This window comes from Plectrocnemia conspersa, unplaced genomic scaffold, assembly GCF_051122295.1.
Source record: "Plectrocnemia conspersa isolate PC_06_02 unplaced genomic scaffold, ASM5112229v1 ptg000008l, whole genome shotgun sequence".
NCBI classification, from domain to species: domain Eukaryota; kingdom Metazoa; phylum Arthropoda; class Insecta; order Trichoptera; family Polycentropodidae; genus Plectrocnemia; species Plectrocnemia conspersa.
In genome coordinates this window covers 3,604,449-3,627,785 of record NW_028277172.1, presented here as the reverse complement: position 1 = coordinate 3,627,785, position 23,337 = coordinate 3,604,449, and the positions used below count along the sequence as shown (strand labels likewise).

Here is a 23,337-nt window from a genome sequence, read left to right as displayed (position 1 = left end):
GAAATGCACTTCTGCCATAAAGCTTCCATCGTAGGAGTCATTTGCAGTTCTATTCAGAATAATATGTTATTGCTTGATGATAAAGTTATGATTGATTGAGTATTCACTCTCTCCTGTCGAGTTTTTTCTTGTCAAACAAATCGCGGTCTGATGACTTCACGTTATTTTGTCGTGTAGCACGCTCCGTTCAGCATCCAGTCGCCTCACCGCAGCACCAGTTCTCTTTCTCTCCGATGTATTTTTAACTACCCTTCCCGAAAGTTTATTTTTCGTTTTTGAAGCACTCCGTTGCATTCGTAGGAGAGGCGACGCTAATGACCAAAGGCCCGACTGGCATAATTAAAATTGACGTATTGTATGTATGTATGTGTAGTTTCCTGGTAGTTTCTACACTGACGCTAAAGCCGATAATGTATCAATGTAGCTGGAAATTATTCAGCAGTCGGCTGCTCGTGCAGCCGAGTTGCCATACTTTATTCAGAGAGTTCAAGCATTTTCCACCGAGGAGCAATACGACGAAATCGATCAACGTGTCACTTTTCCGCGGCGCTTTGTGCCAAAGCGGCGAACCTTTTTATCTTGCACTCTGAGAGAAAATTCGCGATGGAATAATGGATTTGTTCGACTTTTGAAACTGCCAGTCAATGCACGGCAGACACAAAAAATATATTTGCTCTTGCATTTTATAAATAAATGCAATTTTTCCTCTCATTTTGCCCAATCATTCAGAGGCAAATATTATTTCCAAATTCCTACTTTAATCTGCTTTTATCAGTTAATAAAAAAATGTATTTGTACCCTTAAATCAGTTGGCAATAAAAGTATATTTAATTTTAGATAATCCATAAAATATTTTCAGTATTGAAATTCTTCGCAGTTTCTTCATTAAAAAAAATGTAATTAAGTTTAACTCAATTAAAAAAATCCGCAAAAAAATACATAAGCAACCATAAAAAACTATTGTAGATGAGTTAAACATTATTTATAATTTTATTAAATTAATAATATAAAAAAAAAACAAAAATTTTAATTCTGCCCCCAAATCATTCAGTATAATAGAGTCGAGAAAGAGTGTTTCGTTTTTCTCCTCCCTTTCCCCCGTTCGGCTTTAATCCAAAATACTGCCGCTAGTAAATAAATTATGTTAAATCTTTACTTCCATGTCTAATTTAGTTTGAAAATTAAGATTTAAAAAAATCGTGTGATTTTAGATTGAAAAACTTGTTGCAAAATTTACGCAAACATATACTTAACACCTGATAGATCAAATAGAGGGATTACTGTTGATTACTGTTAATTTAAAGACTGTTGATTTCATATTTTTTCCAGCTCATATATAGGCCGTGACACTGCCATAGAAAATTACTTTCATTAGAACTTTGCTTCAGTTCAGAACTTTTACTAAAACCTAAAATACACGATGTCGTAATCTTGAACCCAAAAAAGCTTATGTCAAATTGCCACAGACGACAACTTTCGAATCTAGAGAATCCAGAGACAAGATCGTCTGATCTTGTCCAGCCATTTAGAATCTTTGAGAGCTTAGCTCGGTCTTCGATGTTACTTCGCGTAGTCCGTAACGTCTCAGACTAATAACTTTGAGGTTGCGGGTTCGAGCCCCGGCAGCGGCACTCGAATTTTTATTTAAAATAAATGCTCAATTATCAAACAACTTTCAGTTTGCTAGTTAATACTTACTTGTATGTATTCATTACATCTGATTGACATACTCAGTTGTTACAGATTTACCCTATTGTAACGCATATCCTAATTATCTATGAATTAAATAAAAATAAATCATATATTAATCTCCTAAGAATTTTATTATAGAGTAAAATTATTTTTCAATGAAAAATGTGGTTAGCGACTTACAATTAAAAACCATTTTTAATATAAATTGTGTTTGAAATATACGAATTTGTGATTATTATGTAATTGTAATTTAAATCGACCATCATAAATTAGGTTTTCCTAGATTTTCCTGATCTCACAGACAGATGAATATCGTGAAAATTAATTGAAATCTTGACTATTTTGTACATATAAGTACATATTTTTGTATAAAATAATAATTATACAAATACATTACTATGATATCAAAAAATAAATGAATATGTTAGCGAACTATTTTACGAATAATTTTTTAAGTAGATAAGTTTCCACTGACTATTTTGCCCAACCATTAAGAGGCAAATATTAATCCGCTTTAATCAGTTAATGAAAAAACGCATCTATACTCTTAAATCAGTTGGAAAAAAGAGTGTATTTAATTTTATATTATGTTTAGATTTAGATGATCCATAAAATATTACAGTTACTTCATTGAAAAATAATTAGCTTAATTAAAAAAATCCGCAAAAATTTACATGAACAACCATAAAAAAAGTAGACAATTTTAAAATGAGTTAAAAATAAACATTATATTATAATAAAAAATAATTATAATGTTATTAAATTAATCATTTTTAAGGAACTACTTTTAAAAAAAATAATGGACGATTTATTTTATTTATTTATGTAGCAAACATTTAGTACATTTATATTTAGCTTAAAATATAATTTACTAATTTACAAATATTATAAACAATAATTGACTATTGTATAAAATATATTAAAGCTTAATTTGTATATGTTATTTTTCCTTATGGGATAATTTGATAAAATTGGCCCAAATTAGCAGATTTATCTTACGGAAAAATAAAGAATACATTCAGTTCTCTGTATCTTTATTACATTATTACACAATATACTTATTTGTATTAAACTAAGCATAACAGTTTAGTATATTTTATTACATTATTACTACCTCGAGTTAAAATCTAATATCCGTACCTTGAATTATTATTGTATATTTTTTAACATTGAGACCTTCATATTTTGAACAATATAATACAATCTCATATGGACCCTAGTATTTTTTAATTTAATTGTATCTAGAATTAGTGATTATTATATAATAATAATTCTGATCGAAAATCACAGATTAGGTTTTTCTTGATTTTCCTGATCTTACGTAAGAATATCGTAATCTTGATCGTTCACAGTGACATCTATTGATTGTAAATTATAGTAATAGTTTATAATTAACAGTGATTCACAGTATAGTGTCTCATTATTTACTTACTGATCGTTGATTGTGTATACCTTGTTGTAGCAATTTTTTACATTTTGCAACAGAAGATCTCCGCAATAATATATGGCAACTTCCACAATTTTTATTAGGTAAAATAAATAGTATTTATTTATTTCAAATCACATGTTTGTTTTACAAGTTTACACATAATTTACTACATCTAAGTAAACCGTTTAAACCTTAAACTTTTCGACGTTTATCGACTCACAGTTGTATATTACCGCCAACGCGTCGTTTAACTCTCGACTGGCAACGACGTCGTAAATACAGTACACTGATTTCGTTTAACGACTCAGGTTTTTAACGATTGCGTAAATTTATTAATATTTAATAAACCCGCTTGTGTGTAGAACATAATTAATTTGGGTCGACAAAGTTCTCGACACGTAGCGAAAGGGAAGCCAACGCTTTCCAGGTCCGAACTCTATTGGCTCGGCAATAATTTCATTAACACCGCCACCAAGATGGCGGTTTAATTTTGTGGAAAACTATCGAAGAAGAAGAAGGGCCATCCTTTTGTGGAGTAAGGCAGGTGAAAACTACACCCTTTTAAAAATAATATATCAAATAAGTCATAACTTTTTGGTAGGATGACGCACTAGCAAGGGAAAAGCGTGTGCGTGGGCGGACCTTTTTTGACGTATTAAATATTGAAGAAAGTAATGTTTTTATTCTTATTTCTTGTCCTTGTCCGGCAGGTTGTGTATTTGTATGTTATTTTGATGTAAAAAATCGAGGATCGTATTATATTAATATTATATTTTTCGATAGAAATTATACTGTCGAATATTTTTTGACGTCATATAAATAATAATATAAAGTACTATTTTTTTAATTAAATTTAAATTTTAATTTTCTCTCAGGATTTACAAAATGTTGTGTTTTTTAAAATAGCTTGTGAGTTATTTTTTGTCAGAAATATTAATAAATATAAATTGATTTTGACTCAGATATATATTTATTTGGAAACGTCAGTTGCAATTAAAAAAAGTAATAGGTGTAATTATTTGAAACTAAGGCTATATATATATATAATAATTATATAAATACTTCTTTAAATACATCTACATACAGATTGTGAATATTTTTTTTTTGCCTATTAATTGATTTTTGGTTCGTTATTTTTGGATCGGCGCACATTTGCGAACAAACATTTTCAATATTAAACTTGTTGAGAAAGTGTATTGGTGATGAACATTTAACCCTTTGAACTCGTATTTTTTTTTTGGTTGGGGTAGTGCCAGCTCGTATTTAATTTCAAGATTTTTTATAAGTTCAATTTTTGGAAGTAAAAATGAAATAAAACATGTTTTGACTAATCTTTTTACAAATTAAAATTAATACAGCGAAAGGTGGATAGTTTGTCAGTATTTTAGTTAAAAAAAAATTAATTAAATATTTAAAATACATTATAATTTTAATACTTTAATCGGAAAATAACTTTTTATATTGTACTTTTTTAAATAACTTGTAAAACGATAACCATGAAACTTAGAAAAGAATAATTTATTAAAATGTGTTCACGAAGAATTGTACTTACTATTCACAAAAAAAAAAAATGACATAGTATTAGGTATACATAGTATAGGAAGGTAAATGTAATGATGTTTTTAGATGATTTTTCGTCCATCGCAATCAAATGCGCGGCAAAACAAATAAATTAATTATTTAAAAAACAGCTGAGTGTTGTACCGGCAGGGGTTTATAACCATTAAGAAATTTGTAAATAGCTAGATGTCATATGAATTCTAAATAATTAAAATATTGGACTGATTGTATTTTTTTGCACCTATCGTTTATTATCTTGCGCAATGCGCTTATTATCTTGCGCATCGCGCTCGTTCTATAGCGTTTAGCGCTCATAACATCGATCAAAAATTTGCGTTCATACAAAAAAATAATGGTTACAATATAATTTAATCAAGATTAAAATTACAAAGAGTACAAGTTTTTTACTTGTTGTTTTTTTTTCTTAGTAAAACCTTAGTTTTTAGTTTTTTTTAATTGTTGTTTTTTCTTGGTAAATAGTTAATACATTCCCATTAACAAGTTTTACACTTTTTAGAAAATCAAATTACAATAAACGTATTATAAAAAATAAATAAATATACTGTTAGTTAAATAAAACATATAATAACATAATAACGTTTTAAAACATATTTAATACGAAAAATTGTTATGCACCTTACAATAAATAAAACACAAACAATATGCACATCAGCACATATGTTTTAAGCAAAAGGATACATTTTGACGATTTAACCAATGATTTTTAAAAGAAAATTTAACACTTTTGACGCTAAGTTGCCGATAATGAGATTCCGAATAAAGTAAAGCGAAGGTCCATATATAAAGGAAAATGTAGATTAAGAAATATGGTTCTAGGACACTAACCACCTGGAAATATACCCCTTGGACAATAACCCCCCTGGACATTTTCCACCGTGCAAATAACCCCCTGACAATTAACCCATCATGCAAATAGCCCCCCTGACAATTAATCCCCGCCACGTATAAATATAATACAGATATTACTTAACACGTCTCGTGACGCTCTATTATACTTAATAAAACATATACTGATGCCATTACCAAAGTTTAGCTGTATTATACATACATATGTATCTAGCCTAATAATATTTTTTATTTTTTTTAATACTCTTTATAACAATTTTGCTCGCACCGGTCACCGGTACAAAATATACAATACGTATACTTTCTTCGTAAGTGTGTTGGTTTTATTGATATTTTAAAAATTCTGTATTTTGCTGAATGAAATAAATTAGTATTGATATTGATTATTCGTATTAAACATTATTTTATTAAAATAATGACCATTTATTATAGATAATAACAACTTATATAAAATACTTATCTCTATTAATCGTCAGGGGGGTTATTTACACGGGGGGTTAATTTTCAGGGGGCTATTTGTCAGGGGGTTATTTGCACAGGGGATTATTTGTACGAGGGGTTAATGTCCAGGGGAGTTTTGATGGAGATATATGTCCAGGGGGTATTTGTCCTGCGTTTACGTGCACTTAGGATAGGAATATTTAAGATACGAAAAAGAAGGCCAAATTAAATTAGATATTTTTTAATATATTCACTGTCTATGCCAGAGGTCAGAAAATTACGGCCAAATCCAGCCCTCTGCTTATTTTAATCCGGCCTGCAAGTAATTGATAGATTTGACATATAAAAAAATCTAACAATCTAACAATCGAGTTAAGGAGCTAGCTATGTATCACCTTATAAGGTGCTCCTATTGCTTTGTATTTCACCGTGACGTTATGAACTTTAAATTTGACAGCATCTTCAGTGCCCACGTAACGCCTTTTGCAATAGATTTGTTCGTTTACCAGTTTTTCGGCGAGAACAGTTGCTAAAAGATAAGCACATTGTGTGTAACATCAATAGACAACTAAATAGCAGTTTTTTTAACTCAATTCAGTGGTTTTAAATTATTTTCGATTAACACCATTGCTTTTGCATGGCTCTCTAAGTCAAAATATTACATGTAGCCTTTGCCAAATAGTTAATATTTTGTATAAGTAAAGGGTTATGTATAAATAGTAGCAGTATTTATCCATTTTTAAAGGCTTCTGCAAACAGTAAGTTACTAAATAAGTTACTGGTTTGCACTAAATTATTTATTCAAGCAGTCAATGCTATGTTAAAGTGACAAAAAAAATAGTTTTGATGAATAGTTTGCATGGAACTACTACAAATGAAAATATTAATAATAAAGTTGAAAAACGTTAACAAAGAACATTTTAAAGCGAATTTCGAATAAAATGTGTAACATCTGATGGTGGTAAAATTAAAAGCAGAACAAGTATAAGCTTTTTTAGAAAAAATATGATTTTTGTAAAAATGCACTATTCACCAACAGGTACTATAGAAAACATTTAAATTTATTGTGTATTATTAAAACAATTGTAATAACCGTAAACTTTATTAACTATCATGAACTTAACCGTCATCAGTTCTGTGACTATTTTTTTATCATAATATAAGCCGTATATTTCGACTTTCTCTACCATACAGTAGTCCAATGGCCCAGTCATGGTATAGGTTGACTAAGATTTTTTAAATCATAGGAGCGATTAAAATTTTTTTCAACGAAAAACCACGCCCTCAGCTATTATTATCTGAAATTAAATAGATTTGAGAATTAGCCTTTGCTGCAGATATCATGAGATTTCTTAACAGATTAAACTTAAAGCTAAAAACAAAAACAGTGCTTATATTTAATATTTACACAACATTTGAATATTTGAGAGAAATGATAAAGCTCATTTTAATTTTGCTTCCTGGCCCGCTGAACTTAAAATATTTACAATCTGGTCCTTCACAAAAAAGGTTTGCCGACCCCTGGTCTATGGTGTTACACGAGCAAAATAACCTTGTCTATATTCTTCAGTCATATGTTTTACAGAGAGACATTCAAAGCGCGTCATGGCGATTTTACAACTTTATATTTAGATTGTCTTGTATAACCGGTAGTCCTTAAGCCGTTGAACTGATATCCTAGAGACTATCGGTTCAGGTCCCCGCAGCAAACTAAACATTTTAATATTAAGAATGCGCTATTATTAAAATTAAGCCCTAACTGCTAAGCGACATCTATTGATTGTAAGCTGTAATTATAGTTAACAATATATAATAGATATCACTAATTTACAAACCGTGTTTTAAATCTTATTCAATTAAACGTGTAAGTGTTGATTATGTTGTGCATAAACGACTTTTAACAATAGTTTTTCAATGACGCATATTTGAGTCATCCACCTTTAGAGTGTAAATAATAAGTAATAAATTTATATAAGTACAATACAATCCTAAAACTTACTGAAAAAAACATGTTTTACAAGACTTTTAACCCTTTCACCGCGGATGACTTCTATAGGTGTCATCAAGAAAATCGCCAGTACTCATTGGACATTTAAAGGTGCCGTAAGCATTTGAGCCTAATAAAATGGCATTTAAGTATAATTTAAGGCTATAAATCAATTATTTGATCCATAATATTTTTAAAAATATGGCATGAATAGGTGTCCCCACATATTAACAAATTTCGAAATGGCGCCCAAAAATATCAGCTGTGGTGATAATCTAAATGCAATCGGGGCCAGGCCTCACCTAATTTTTTTGTACATAAAAAAAATTAGATAGGGCCGGTAAAGTTTTATTATATTTTGTGAAAATGATCAAATTTTATATTTAGACAAATATTCTACAAGTTTTTCGTATGTATTTGCCCATTTGAGGCAGAAATGATAAATATTACATTGTTTTTTTGTGGGGATCTGTTTTGGATTGGCAGGCGTTCTTACACCTAGAACGAACCAGCGTAGCTTGGCCTCGTGGCTTTATTTTTGAATTTTTAAGTATTGAATTTATTAAAACAGTTTTTAAAAATATAATTATAATTGATCGTAAAAAATGATTACATTAAAAGAATATCCTAAAACTTAAAACTTTAAATACTTGTACAAGATTTAAAATTGGTAGAAATAGTCTTAGCATAAACGCATACTATTACTGTCACAGTAATAATATATTATTATATCATCATTCGTAATTATATGGATAATTTTTAAAAGAAAATCAATATATGTATTTATAAATAATTAAAACACAGATTACTAATTCTGTTTTACATAATTTAGCTATTTACTAGCTCGAAAATATATTAAATGTGTCGAGACTAATATTATCGTTTGAGTTGAGTACCCAGGTCGATAGTTGTCAATCGCTCATTTTACTAGTGCGAGCGAGTAAGCGAGCTCTGCTAGCATAACGGCATCTCGCTCTTTTTTCCGTCTTAAAAATTTTATTTTTATTTCATAACAGACACACAATATAAAGTAATAATTATGCACAATTAGAGCATATGATCCCGTTTCATCCCATATCATAAAAATATAGATGCCCTTAGAAGGAAAAAATCAGTTTTAAAGCATTAATTGACAACCTAAATCTGTCAAGTCTAGCGCGATGCCGTCCTAACAGCGCGCGCTTTGACCATGTTCCGATGAAAAATTTTACAATAAACTTACACTTGTAAATTTAAGATTATTGAGTTATTTGCATAAGTTAAAAATTCAATATTACTGAAATGTGTTTAACAGAAGTCTTTTTACTATTAATAAATTTAAATTTTCAAAATTTGCTTGAACACAAAGCCAATAAATGCATTCAAAGTTTTGTCGACATATTGTCGACGTTCGAGTACAACGCTTAAAATACGATGTCGACACATAGTCGACTTACGAGCGCAAAGGGTTAAAAGCAGTGTTAAGAATTTTAACAACAAATTTAACCTCAGGCATCCAAAAAATTATGAGTGTTGTTAAATAATTTTACTTTAGCCATTAAATTTTGATATGTATAAAAGTTGTATGTTTTGAGAAAATATTTTGTTTTAAATTTTATTCACCTCGATTAATTTAGCTTCATATAAGATTCGGGTATTTATAAAATATGGAATATTCTTCAAAATTCTTCTTTATAAAAAAACATGCTTTTACTATAAATCTAATTCACATTTGCATACACATGCATACAATTTTTTAAACGATTTCTTTTTTTTGTCGTGTAAAATTTTGTTCACCTCGTTATGTATCGCACAATATAAGAATTATACACACGAAAAAAATGGGATACTTATTAAGAATTATTCTTTTTTGCTTTATTGAAAAAATATTGTAAATCAGGCGCGTACGGTGAGATATATTCCCTTTCGGTCGCTTGCGTGTTAAGTGATGAGAGTGAGTGAAAGATAAGGGCGTGCGTTACATGCGTTCCGTACGCCCATTTCTCATTCACTCTCGTCACTTACCACGCGAGCGAGCGAAAGGGAATGTATCTCACCGTACGCGCCTGATGTAAATATCATTCTTTCAATAAATTGTATTATGATTTTATAGTGTTGTTGTAGCAATTAATTTGTATATTGTTCATTTTTTTCACAATATGAAAATTGTACGTTCTAAAAATAATATATTTTTAAATTTAGTTCTGGGCATTTTTTGGTTTAATGAAAAATTAAACTAATTAAAAATTCAAATTTATATATGTTTATATAAATATGTATTTTATTTAGAATTGTACGTTTTGATGTTTTGATGATATTTTTTATTTATCTTGTTTTATATTATATGAGAAATGTACATTTTGATAAATATCCGATAATGATGTTCATTTTTTTTTAAATTATTTGAGTACAATAAATACAAGTTTTAGTTTAAAAATATTGCTTTAAAACATTTATAAAATAACCCGCCTAACCCCAATGTCACCCGGTAACCAAAATATTTACCCACCCCTGATCTCTTGCTTTATAAAATTTAACAATATTATTCTATCGCATCAAAATAAAATATTACTATTCAAATCTGTTTTTTTCTATATCAATTTTATTTCATTATTCTTATACATTAATTATTTTACAAATTGCCTGCAGTAGTTATATCTCTTGCTTATGCATATTAATAATCATCATTGCCTGTAAAAAATTGTATTATTAATTATTACTTGAAAAAGACTAATGAAGCATATTAAAAAGGTTCATGATAATTCATAAAAAACATCAATACTTTTATTAATAACTTTAAAATCAAGTAGTATCGATGTATATTTCGTTTATGATTTTTTTTGTAACTTTGATGTATCCAGGCAAATATTAAATCGTTGCCTTTAGAAATTCGTGGCATTAATTCATATTTCAATAAAACTTATATGTAGCATATAAAAAACAGTTATTATTTATTTATTAGGAAAATATCAATACTTTTATAATTTACATTTAAAAAATACATATAACTTCTTCTCTTAATAAAACTTTTATGTGGCATATAGAAAAAACGTTTTTAGTGTTTTAATAAAAAAATATCTTTACTTTATTATCAACTTTTACAGAATAGTTAATATCGTACCATATTTAGATTATGATTTTTTTGGCAGATAATAAATCATTGCCGTAGAAATTCGTAGCATCAATTCGACTTTCATTAAAATTTTCTGTAGCATATAAAAAAAACGTTTTAGTGTTTTATCAAAAAATATTAATATATAATTTTTAATATTTAAAAAATAGTAAACAATTACTTAAGTCAGGTAGTATCTTTACAGGCAATGATTGCATATCTGGATTATGATTTTTCTTAGTAATTACTAAATTATTGTCTGTAGAAATTCGTAGCATTAATTCTTTTATATTCCAGTTTTAAAAACAGATAAACATACACTTATATAGTTATTATCGTACCATATCGTTGCCCTGTTAATTACTGATTCATTACCTGTAGAAAATCATAGCACCAACTTCTCTCTAAATTAAACTTTTATTTAGAATATAAGAATAAACATTGTGTTTTTTTAAATATTAAATAACTAAGTCAGGTATTATCGCAGCATATATTTGATACTATTATAGATTGTGACATCTACATATATATGAATATTACTTTTATTATCAATAATATGAAAATATTAATTTAAATAACATTCGGTAAAATCTTCAATCACGAAGAATAATTAAAATATTATATTTTCTTGTAAAATGTAAAATCCCAGGCCAAAAACTCAAAAAAACATACATACAAACATATATATTATTTTTATCTACAGTTTTTATTTATTTATTTTATCTTTAAGATACCTAATTTATTTCAAAATATTGGCTTTAATATAAATTACAATGACATGAAGAAAAATCATTTATAATGGTTTTTTATTTATTTTGGTTGTGGTTCGTAAATTCTTTATACCTTTCTAGTATTATACCTTTGAATTGATGTTCTAATATGAAAATAAATATCCTTTACAAAATAACTATGTAGTATATCTATATGCTGCATTTTTTTAAATACCACTCTTTCTTTAGTAATTAATTTCAATGATAAAATTATAATGTAATAAAAAAATGGTGATAATGGTTGAATTTTTAATAAACTTACACTTTATCTAGGGACCTCATTAGTCCTATTAATTCTGCCAAAGCTCATACTGCTGCTTCACTAGAACCATTGAATATCTTCTGCTAGCTATTTTGCGGCCTTGATTAAAATTTTCAATGGAGCTTTTATGCTTTCTAGATAGTTATTCCAATAGAAAAAAATATTCCTATTTTTTATTCAGTAGCAGCTTGGAAACCACGCGCTTTAGCAGCTATTTTAATTGGAGCTCGAGATCATAATTGCTCTCGAGCCGATCCATAACAACCATTACTGGTTTTTGATTATTGTAAACGCTTCTGGCATCATCCTGTCGCGGGGTCAGACTAGCAAGACATGTGCGCACAGCGGGCCTCGACCGTAAACATCTTCGGTAAGTGGGTTGGCCCGAAAAGCTCTGGTAGTTTGTTGTTTCAAAGCTCCGAATAAACGTTTTGCACCGCACCGTTCTGATCTTTTGTTCTGGAAGACAACGGTCGAGAAATCTGATACTTTTCGAGAGCTTTGACTCGTTGGAAATGATAATTAACGAGCTCAGATCGAGCGTCTGGAAGTTCGACAGGATCGGAAGGGAGGGCTAATAGAGAACATGTGGCATATGCTTCCTAAAAGTTCATTCACCGTTCCCTGGCACACCTATGAGCGCTGGTTCATCCCGAGGGACTTCCTGTTTCTCGACGAGGGGAAGTCCGCCGAAGATGAGACTGTTACGTATTTTTTTCAAGCGATGAGACATCACCTTGAGGGAATGCACGTTGCGTTTAATGCTTTAATCCTTAGGGATACGGTACGTCTGCGTCTAAATTGTTTGCAGAAATTAAAATATGTATATTTCCAATGATCTAAGCAAATATTGATGCTTTCCACTTACTATGCTAATTAATTAGTAATTAAAAAGCCAATTTAAATTTACATACGCAATTATAAGTGTGTAATAAAATGAGCATTTCATAATAAACTTGTTGTTTTTATGAACGTAGTTTAATAATTATATCTTACATTTTATAAAAAATCTTGAAATATATTAAGCGCTATAATATTAATGCGTCTTTGTTGTATAATATATTGAAATTACATATAAAAATCTTAACTAAAAAAACATATATTTTATTCGTCGGTTTTTTAAAAAAATACTGCAGAGTGAAACTATTTATTTTAATTAGGCGTTGTTTTATTATGCGTAAAATTTTCGACGTTCTATGATTTTAAAATCAACGCCAAATGTTTTTGGGCTTAAAATTATTTAATGGAAATATTATTTCACAACAAATATAAAGTATTTCTATAATTATAATCAATACTTACACAATTTTGTGTCTTTTGCATTAAAATTTAATTTTGATGGGACTCTTTTTAATTCAGTAAAATTTATTCCTTTTAAAAAAATAAAGTAACATAATTTTTATGTTTACTATTTAAGATTAATCATAAATGACTTTTTTTAGAGACTAAGGTAAAAGTGACTTTTTACTATAAAGTACCAAAACTAAAATGAATTCAATAATACTTGTTAGTAAAAGTATAATACATTTAAAATATTTAATTATAGATTTTTTTACAAAATTATAACATTTTTATAAAAAAACTAAAAAATTTTTAAGCAAAAGTATTAAACAACAATATGATATTTCTTTTTAATATTTTTCTTAATAAAACTTAAGCGAAGCTAAAAACCTATTTTAGTATTTATTTAATCGAAACTCGATTGTATATCATAGTATTTAGTAATCAGTCATAAATTTGCAATTAAAAATGATTTTAGAGTAAACTATTAATAATTATTCAGTTTTTTTAACATTCTTGAATACAATGCTATTTAAATAATATTCTGAACAATCGATGCAGTTTTATTTTTGTGGCGAATAGTTTATTATCCAGTGATTTTTATATATAAATGTTGGTAATTCGATCTTAATCACAACTTTAAATTACTTAAATATATATAGTGTATATTTATTAATCGTTAAAATGCATATAAAAATGTTTTTTTAGTGTTTTGTTTAATTTAATTGTTAATTAAAAAACGATTAGCTTTTTTAACAATTAAAATATATATATATTATACATATATATAAACATTATTTAAAAATATCTTTACTGATAAATAGCTCTTTGTGGCAAAACTAGTGTAATCCAGTAATAAAAAATATTTGAATATTACTTATTAGAAAATTATAATCAATACTTAAATTAGATTTATATTTTTAATATACTTTTATCACAAAAATTAACTTCAAATAAGTATAATTAAAATTAATAATATAAAAATTTAAAGAAAAAATATTCATCGCTTAATAAATATTATATATCAAGCATTTTCATCTCTGTGGCAACAATATTGTTATTCAGTGATACAACAATGATGCTTTGATTTTTATATAGCCTATAAAAAAATCTATATAATAAAATTAAAGTGCAAATTAAAAAAATTGTGATTTTAAAATTCAGTTTTAAATACATTTAATATGTACAATTTATTTTAATGTATCAAAATGATTTTTTAATTTTGTTTACTAAGACGATCAGATTTGTTGAAAGTTAATAGAAAACATAATCAATGATTCATAAACTTTATTAACGTTGTGGTAAATATTCTAGGATAAAATGATTTATACAATTTTTTTATTTATAAAAATTAAATTTATTTGGATCTTAAAACTCAGCTGTAAATAAATATAATATATACAATTTATAACAATATAATTTAGTTATTTATGAAAAAATATTTTAATTATTTTTAATCAAATGGATTGTAAAAAAATAAAGAAAAAATAATCAATAGTTTACAAATATTATTTAAAATGATCCAAACTGACAAATCTCAGTATTTTAATCGTTTTAAAAATAATATTGTTATGCAGTGATAATTAATGCTCTTATTTTAATATTGACTAGAATTTAATTATTTGTGATAGGAAACAATATTTTTATGCGATTCGGAAAAGCAAATTAGTTAATTTATAAAATCATTTAGGTCATAAAGCTCAACTTTGAAGTATTTCATGGTGAACAATGTATGATAGTATATCCCGAGCAATCTTAAGACTACAATCAAAAAATATTTTTGAGTCAGTCAACCCCCTTGGAGATTGGGATTATAAGAAAACTACGTTATAGGGGACTAGGCACCCATACAAAATTTGAAGTTAGGTTCTTCCAACTATATTGTGTGAATTTGACGAAGTCAGCAAATCAAACTTTTATCCTATTTTTATGTAATAAATGACCTTGTATTTAGTTAGAGCGCAATCATACAAAGGTCAGACAAATCATCAAAGTAAATATCTGAATCGATTAGTCTGATCTTTGTGGCGAAAAATTTGTTGCGTATAGGGACATATATTTAAATGTTATTAATTATATAATTATTTTTATTAAAATACCTTAAATGTTTTACTTTTGTAATGCTGTTTACTTAAAGTAAATCCTTTTAAGAGTTGCACAACATAAAATAATTACCTCGTGAAATTCATTCGTATCTCAAAAAAATAGAAACCATATACACATTGCATAGAACGTTGACCTCAAAACGTCTCAATTTTCTCAGACCCCCAAAAGCACACGTGTTTTTTCTTTCTGACGCACGTTAGATAACATCTCACAGCTTGCAACATAATTTCATATTTTTTTTTCACTTTCAGATCTACCGAATCGCTGCTTTGCTGCCGTCAGCTAAAAAGGTAACCACTCTTTGCTTAATTAAAATATGCGAGACATTCAGATTGTTGCCTCTGCTATTATATAATTAAATCGGTCATTACGTTTCGAACAGGCTAACAGTTACGTATTAGGATATTAGCGACGGTGGTGCCAATTATTTATTGAATACACACAGATTTGTACTCTTATCCCGTTTGGATAGACCGCATTCGGATCTGGGATAATTGGATTGACATTCCGGGTCGGCTCTATCTCTCTCTCCCCCGCTGAAACTGGCTTGTCGTATAGATTATTCATTTCAGCAGCTTTCAGCAGGTGATGTGTTGTCGCCTGACTGTTGAGGACCTGAGTGCTTCTTTGCCATTAGCAATATGCCAGTGGAGTACTGCCGGTGGTACGTTTTGAATTATTACAAAGGGCCCTTTCCCTTGTCTCTTGTCCTTGTCAACAATTTATACGTATTGTATAGATCTGTGTTTTATCATGTTATGTAAATATTATAATCGTGTCTTAGGATAAGTATTATGTCCTTTGTTTTATCCTGAATTATAATATAGGCTTTAAATTATTTTATTATAAGCATAATATAGTAAATATGTGTTGATTGAATCAGTGAAAGCGGTGAAAATATGGCGTTTACCGACCGTATCAAATTTGTTTAATGTACCGATTATACGCTTAAGAAGGGGGTGTTTTTTTGCTATTTGAAATTACTGAATTTTATGGGGTTAATGGGGATCCATCCCATTGAATATGCTTTAGGGTATACTCCTATTAAAATGCTCAAATTTAATTTGATTTGGATAGTAGTACTATAAAATTACAGTTTATTAAAAGCTTTATAAATGTGAATCAATCTGAACGTTTCAATTACTTACATAGCTTATGTTAGCTCTCAAATGTCCAATTTAAATTAATCCTGAAAATCATAAGCTTCATAAGTTAAAACGATGGTGGGTTTACACTTGCTATTGCATATTAGAGATGCTGTTTGCTTTTTAAATACACAAAGTTTTAGGTTGTACTATAATATAATTAAAAAATAAATTAGTAACTACTTTATAAAACATATTTTTTAATAACAAGTTTAATTTTGCATATTATTTTAATTAAAGGTCGTAATAACGTAGTCCGTAACGTCTCAGACTGGTATTCCAAAGCCGCGAGTTCGAGCTACAGCAGCAGACTCGAACTTTTACTGTTGATAATTAATTATATGTATGTCGCCGATTCACAGATTTTCAGTCTAGTGGTATTCATTTTTCCCTTATTGACTTAGCATACGTCTGTCAAGTTTTTGCAAAAAAAATAATTATATTTTTAATATATTATATATATAATATATATTGTATACACAAAAAATAGAGATCTAAAATAAAAATTGGCTTCTAAAATACTTATTCTATTATTGAAATATTTCTCTATCTCTTATTTTTGAGATGGATTTTTTAAGCATAAACTTCTATCCATAAAAAATAAAAAATAAAAAAAACGAGTAAGTAATTTATTTTCTTTGATTCCTTAAAACTGTATTTTTTTACGTTGAAACAGTTATTATAATACTTTTTATGAAATAAATTGATATTTGTGCTGTGATTTCGAATCGTTTTCTTAGGGATTCAGTCGTTTCAGCTTGGCTGGACTAAATCCGACGATTGATGTAGAAAAGTTGCTTTTTTCCAGAAATCGATGGTGTCATTTAATCTTGCATTTAGGGATTGCAATACCGATAATGTCAGTATTGGGTTAAAAACTGACAATCGATACTACTAATATTACAAATTGAAATGCAGGTACTACAGAAAATATTTTTTTAAATCCTTATACCTTATTCTTAAAATCTATATCTTAGACTTAGAACTATTAAAACGACGATGCCCATATTGCTTGAAAGTAAAATCAGATAATAAAATGATGATCATTGTATAGTTTAATCGGGGTAGGATAGGAAAAGAACATTATTATCTTTTTTAGTCCTAGAAGGTCGAAATATCTGCCAATTCACATATACAAAAAAATTACAAATTTTTAAAATTTTATTCAACATGTTCGATATTTTTCTATGATAAGCGCGACTTATCAACATAAAAGAATTTGTTTCATCATATTCGAGTCTAAATGTACCTAGCAGTTTCTATTAATTCTGTTATGTAACTGAGAAATGACCGCACCCCAGGAATTGCTGGTTTCTTTTTATGATAGGGATGGCTGGCGAAGTTAAAAAATCAGGTATTGCATACGCAAAATTATTTTTACTATTTATACATTTTTATCTTTATTCAGACATATTTTTACCCAAATAGTCCACGGAATAGGCTTCACTAAATACATGTGTTAAATATTATAAATAAGTTTATTTAAAAAAGTATGTTTTTTTAAAAAAAAAAACCTTTCTTTAAAAAACAAGGCAATGTTTTTTTATTGTTACCAATTAGATATAGGTTGTACTAGACGTTTAATTAAAATGTGTTGACCGGGTTTTTTTTGCGTCAAACTTGATTTATCTTTTAATTTTTAAAGTAAATAAATATTAAAAATATAATCGTTTTTATTGTTATAACAACTAAATACTATTGCTTTTTATTACCTTACATCATTAAAAGTGCACAAAAAAGTTTCAAACTCTTTAAACACATAACATAATTTATTAAAAAAAAATGCAAATCAATAATTTTTTAAACAAAATTCACATACGTACATATGTATGTTGGGCCAAATTGGCTGGATTTAAAAGAGTTATGCAGTATTTTCTATTTTTTATTCTATAATAATCACCTAAACTTTTATGATTTAAACTTAATTAATGTCACTTGTGCCGGAAAGAAAATTTTAGCGTCATATCGCTAGTCTATTATTCTAAAAATTATTTTCTAGTGTTCTCATCGAACGTCACATAAAATTATAACTTTATTTTTATGATTTGTATAATTTAATTACAAAGTAGCGATTTAGGGTAGTTGTTAAATTTTTTTTCTTAGGACTCTTTGGGGCGCTGTTGGAGGCGCAATTTAGGCTTTTTTATATGAACGAAAAACCTTAATAGTTCCAAGATTTTATCGATTCTCGATTACCTGAACAAGCTACTGCTTAAATGTCAAATGTGTATTGACAATGTGATTGCATACTTTGATGAATAAAACTATTCCTTGTATAGATTAACATTTTCTCTACAAATTTTATACTTGATGACCTTATAGATATTCTGAGATTTAATCTCATTTTATTTGATACGGTCCAGTTGTTAAAAAACCTGTTAAATAAATGTCTATCATCTTATCATAACATCAACTGTATCCCCATTTATTCATCATAATGACTTCTCAAAAACAGGTCATCCAAATATCAAATTTATTATATTAACACGCAACATCCATCGCCATAGGCAGCGTAAACTTCAAAAGCAAACAAAAAGTAATTTTAAATTCGCTCTTTCTCTCGCACAAAATAAAACAAAAAATAATGCTCCACGCGAATTTATATTCGACAAACGTAAATATTTACTCAGCACCATACGATTCTAAGTTAAGGTTCGATTTTCAGGGTCGCGCTTCTATATATTGTACTACACCATCCGTCCAGAAATATCTAACCTAACCTCTTTCACGTAATGCAGTCAATCGGTCAGTCGCGTCGTTCTCAGTAGGTACGTTTCAATAAGGGGGCACGTGACCACGTGGGGGCTCAGCCCCTTTCGCCACCCGACATCCCTGAAATATGCACCAGTTGGTCGTGACGTGTCCAGGCCAACTCTAATTGAAATGGCGTGTCCATGTGACAACGCCTTTTCACATATTTAACGACGTGAACTTGTGAATGTATAGGGTATACAATAATAAGTACACACACACTCAAGCAATGGCAGTTTTCCATAAAACTACAAAACTGTAGCATCGCTAAAATAAATTATAATAACACAACACGATAAAGTTTTTAAAAATTGTGTTGGGTGCTCAATAAATGATTTAATAATAATTTATAAGCTATTGTTTTTATTTGTGTATAACAAAGTCTTGTACATTTTTTTTGCAACGAGATTTTTTTTAAATATATTCCAGAAAAAAACTTTTTATGGCCAGAAAGATGCCGTTAGACACTAGTAATAATTTATTTTATAATATTGCATATATTGCAATAAACTATGGTTTTTCTCCGAGCAGTGGTGGAGAAGCTGGCGAAGAGATGATGTCCAGTGGATGGTCCTCAGAGCTATTGTAGTTGTGTTGTTCGTTGCTCTCTGCTGCGGATATCGTCTCTGGGAGTCCCTCTCTTGTCATGGCCGTCTATGACTTTTTATTGGAGACCAGTATCAAGGGTTGCAAAGCTCCCTGACGAATCACAATCATGCAGCAAGCATCCAGCCAATTATTGCATTCGTTTCTTCGAGCAAGGAAATATGTCCACGCCTCTAAAAAGTGACATTTGTTCGCTGGACATCCTTTGAGGTCGAATGGCGCAACAGGAATATTGTGACTTTACGGTGCTTTTTCGTCCGGTGATATATTGTTTTCCGTACCCGTTTGCTAATTTAATTTAATTATATTTTCGCTAGTAAAAATAAAATATATCTACTGATGTGAGTATGAGTATGTAAATGTATATATTACTAGGTATGTAAAATATAATATAATATATAATTTTACTAACACCTGCCAGATAAATTATATTTTCACTGGTAAAAATATATATCTACCGGTTAAAATGTATTCCGATACTATTAGGTCCTAGTTAGATCTGACCTTCAATATCTAAAAGTTCAGCTCAATATTCAGAACGATTTTATGAAACTAATTTATAAAATTTTTAATTAAAAATACACGCGCACAAAATAATTAGATTAAAATTAGGTATCATACCAATTTACATATAAAAAAAATATATTTAGACTTACAACTGTTACTGTTCATTGATTACAATTATTTAATATTTTTATCGTTTATTTTCTAATTTTATACATTTTATTTTTAACTTAATATTATAATTTAATATAATAAATTTGTATCGAAAAAAACAACGTTAGTACGTAAACAATGACATGGTGTGTTTTTGAGTTACCTTTTAGCAAAATATAAAAGTAACATAAAGGAAAATTAAAATAAGCATCCAAAATTCAACAAAGGTTATTATTATTATGGCTTGTGAGAGATACATATTGTAAAAAAGTAATCCCACTTATTTGTATAGGATTTGTTAAATATTAAATTTATAATATTACATAAGAGCGATTTAGAGACTATTTCAAATAATTATAAATAAGAGGATATTCTCAGAATACGTTTTTATATTTAGTTCATACCGTTTTAATGAATCAAGTATGTTTGTATACACTGAAAAATCAATGAAAATAATTTATTCAACCTTTTTGACTTAACGTATGACTTCCGTCGTTTCACGTAAGTCATTCACTTGATTCAATATTTTATTTTTTCATTAATGAAAAGGACCATTCATCGGTGATGGTCAAGTTTATTTACTATTGTTGAATGTAAAGCTGCGTAAGTGAGAACGACTCCCAAGTATTTTTTTTTTGACATGATGAAATTTATTAAAACACTTAGAAGTTGAAGTGTGCTTAATAATATTGCAAAAACATTATACACACTACAACGAAAGGGCTGAACTTGTTCAGCAGAGTGTACTGTACGCCAGTGATAATGAACAGTTGGATGGACAGTGACACGACATTGCTGGCTTTGTACCCAATTCCTTTTAATACTAGCAGTTATATATCCACATCATATATAAACTGTACATACATAGATGTATTTTATTGCATAACTACATTGCGATCAGGCCCTCTCTTTCTCTCTTTCGACTTTTGTAGGTATACTTTACGGGGAAAATTCGATTCGCATTTGTATTCCGGACACGTTCTGCAAGGGATTACAGCTAATGCAGATATTTAATTATCAGTTAGCCGTCGTTGTCAGCTTTCACCTCATTTGCAGCTCTGTGTTTTGCCTTAATTGTTATTCGTCGTAAGATAGAAGAGAGAGAGAGAGAGAAGTGTTTGTGCAAATTTAAATAATGTTTGTTCAGTCCTTTAGGCGTATTTTCCTACTTTGTTGTTTACAAAATGATACATAAATATTTTTAATAATAATCAGCAATGTGATGAACAACGTTTGTTTTTTTAGAGTTTATATTCTTAACCAAAGAGTTCTTTAAAATATCACATAATTATTTTCTAGTGCATATTCTGACTGTAATAATATTTTTAGTTAGGTTTTAATGTAATACAAATTTAATTTGTCGCTTGCCGATTAATATTATTTTAATTGCTTAATTCAGAGAAAGTAATAAGTTACGTGATTTATTACATAAAATTCGTAAGAATGATACAAATTACGATTTTAGTTTAGAGCAAAGAAGTAATATAATTTTATTCGATTCATGTGTATTTAATTGAAACCAACATTAAAAATGGAATTAATTGTTGACGTAACTCTGACCAAAGTACATTCATTATTACGGCTCTTAGAAACCTTTGAAAAACGACTACATAACTGGCGGTTAAAATATATATTTCATTATAAACGGTGAACAGAAGCATCAAAGAAATGGGACTTAAAAAGATTTACATAACCATGGCTTTAAGAAAAAAATAGAGTGATTAAATAAAAATGATCGAATAGGATCGGTAACACCGAGACTAGATATTTGAAGATTGTACGCAATTCTTCTCAAACTAAAATAGTCAAAGCAAAGCCTTTCAAAGTTTACTCATGAAACTGTATGGAATACTATGATGTTTTTAAATACACACATCTTGAGCCATTTCATGTGCATATATTTTTGCCGATGCATGCCGAACTTTCTAACACGCTCGCCTTCTAATATCTGCAGGTTAAAATCTGTCGGTAGATTTCATTTTTGGGTTTATTTGAGGAATAAAAGAAATCACTAATACTTTAATTATATGTTACACAGATGAAATCAAGTTCGAATCTTCTCTTTTTTCTTTAACTTAACTTAAGCGCTCACCCATACATATTTTTTTCAATGTATTTTTTTGTATGAAAGATAAATTTTGCATCATATTTTATTAATGTAAAACAGTGTGACACGAAATAATTAACATACTCATTTTTTCGATTTCTTGACTTAGACCACTTTTATAATTATGAGCTCATATTACACAATGTATTTGGAGAAATAACAATTTGACTAGTATAATTGTAGGGGTGAATAGCATACATTTATATTGGGTATTTCACTTTAATGCGATCACCCTGTATTGCGAACCATCAATATCACAATACCCCTGGAACATAAAACTGAGCTCCATTGTATGTATAATAAAATCCAGATTATCGCCGCCTGCGGTTCGTTTGCTTGTTTGTTTGTTTACCGTATCAAAAAACAGAGTCTGCATCAACATCCCCTATATCCGTTGTATGTTCAACGTAAACCTCCGTCACGAGCGCTACACTCGCCTTTTCCCACGTAGGGTCGTGTCTCGCGGGGCGATCGGCCATGATGTTTACCTATCTTACCAGAAGACGTGACCCAACGATGGGACTGTACGTGACACTCTAGTTTGCATCGCGTGACGTTGTGTCAGTATCATTTTCGGATGTGCTA

General features: G+C 28.8%; 1 protein-coding gene across 43 annotated transcripts in view; it reads left to right on the top strand.

Moving 5' to 3' along the window:
• Mef2 (myocyte enhancer factor 2) overlaps positions 1–23,337 on the top strand; it is a 268,497-nt gene that overhangs the window by 132,854 nt on the left and 112,306 nt on the right. For 34 of the 43 annotated variants that reach the window (XM_088190463.1, XM_088190446.1, XM_088190470.1 and 31 more), the window contains one exon: positions 15,738–15,776. The exons of the other annotated variants lie outside the window; for them this stretch is intronic. The gene's annotated coding sequence lies outside the window, so the exon portion shown is untranslated. The remainder of the gene's footprint in view (positions 1–15,737; positions 15,777–23,337) is intronic. 43 annotated transcript variants of the gene reach the window in all.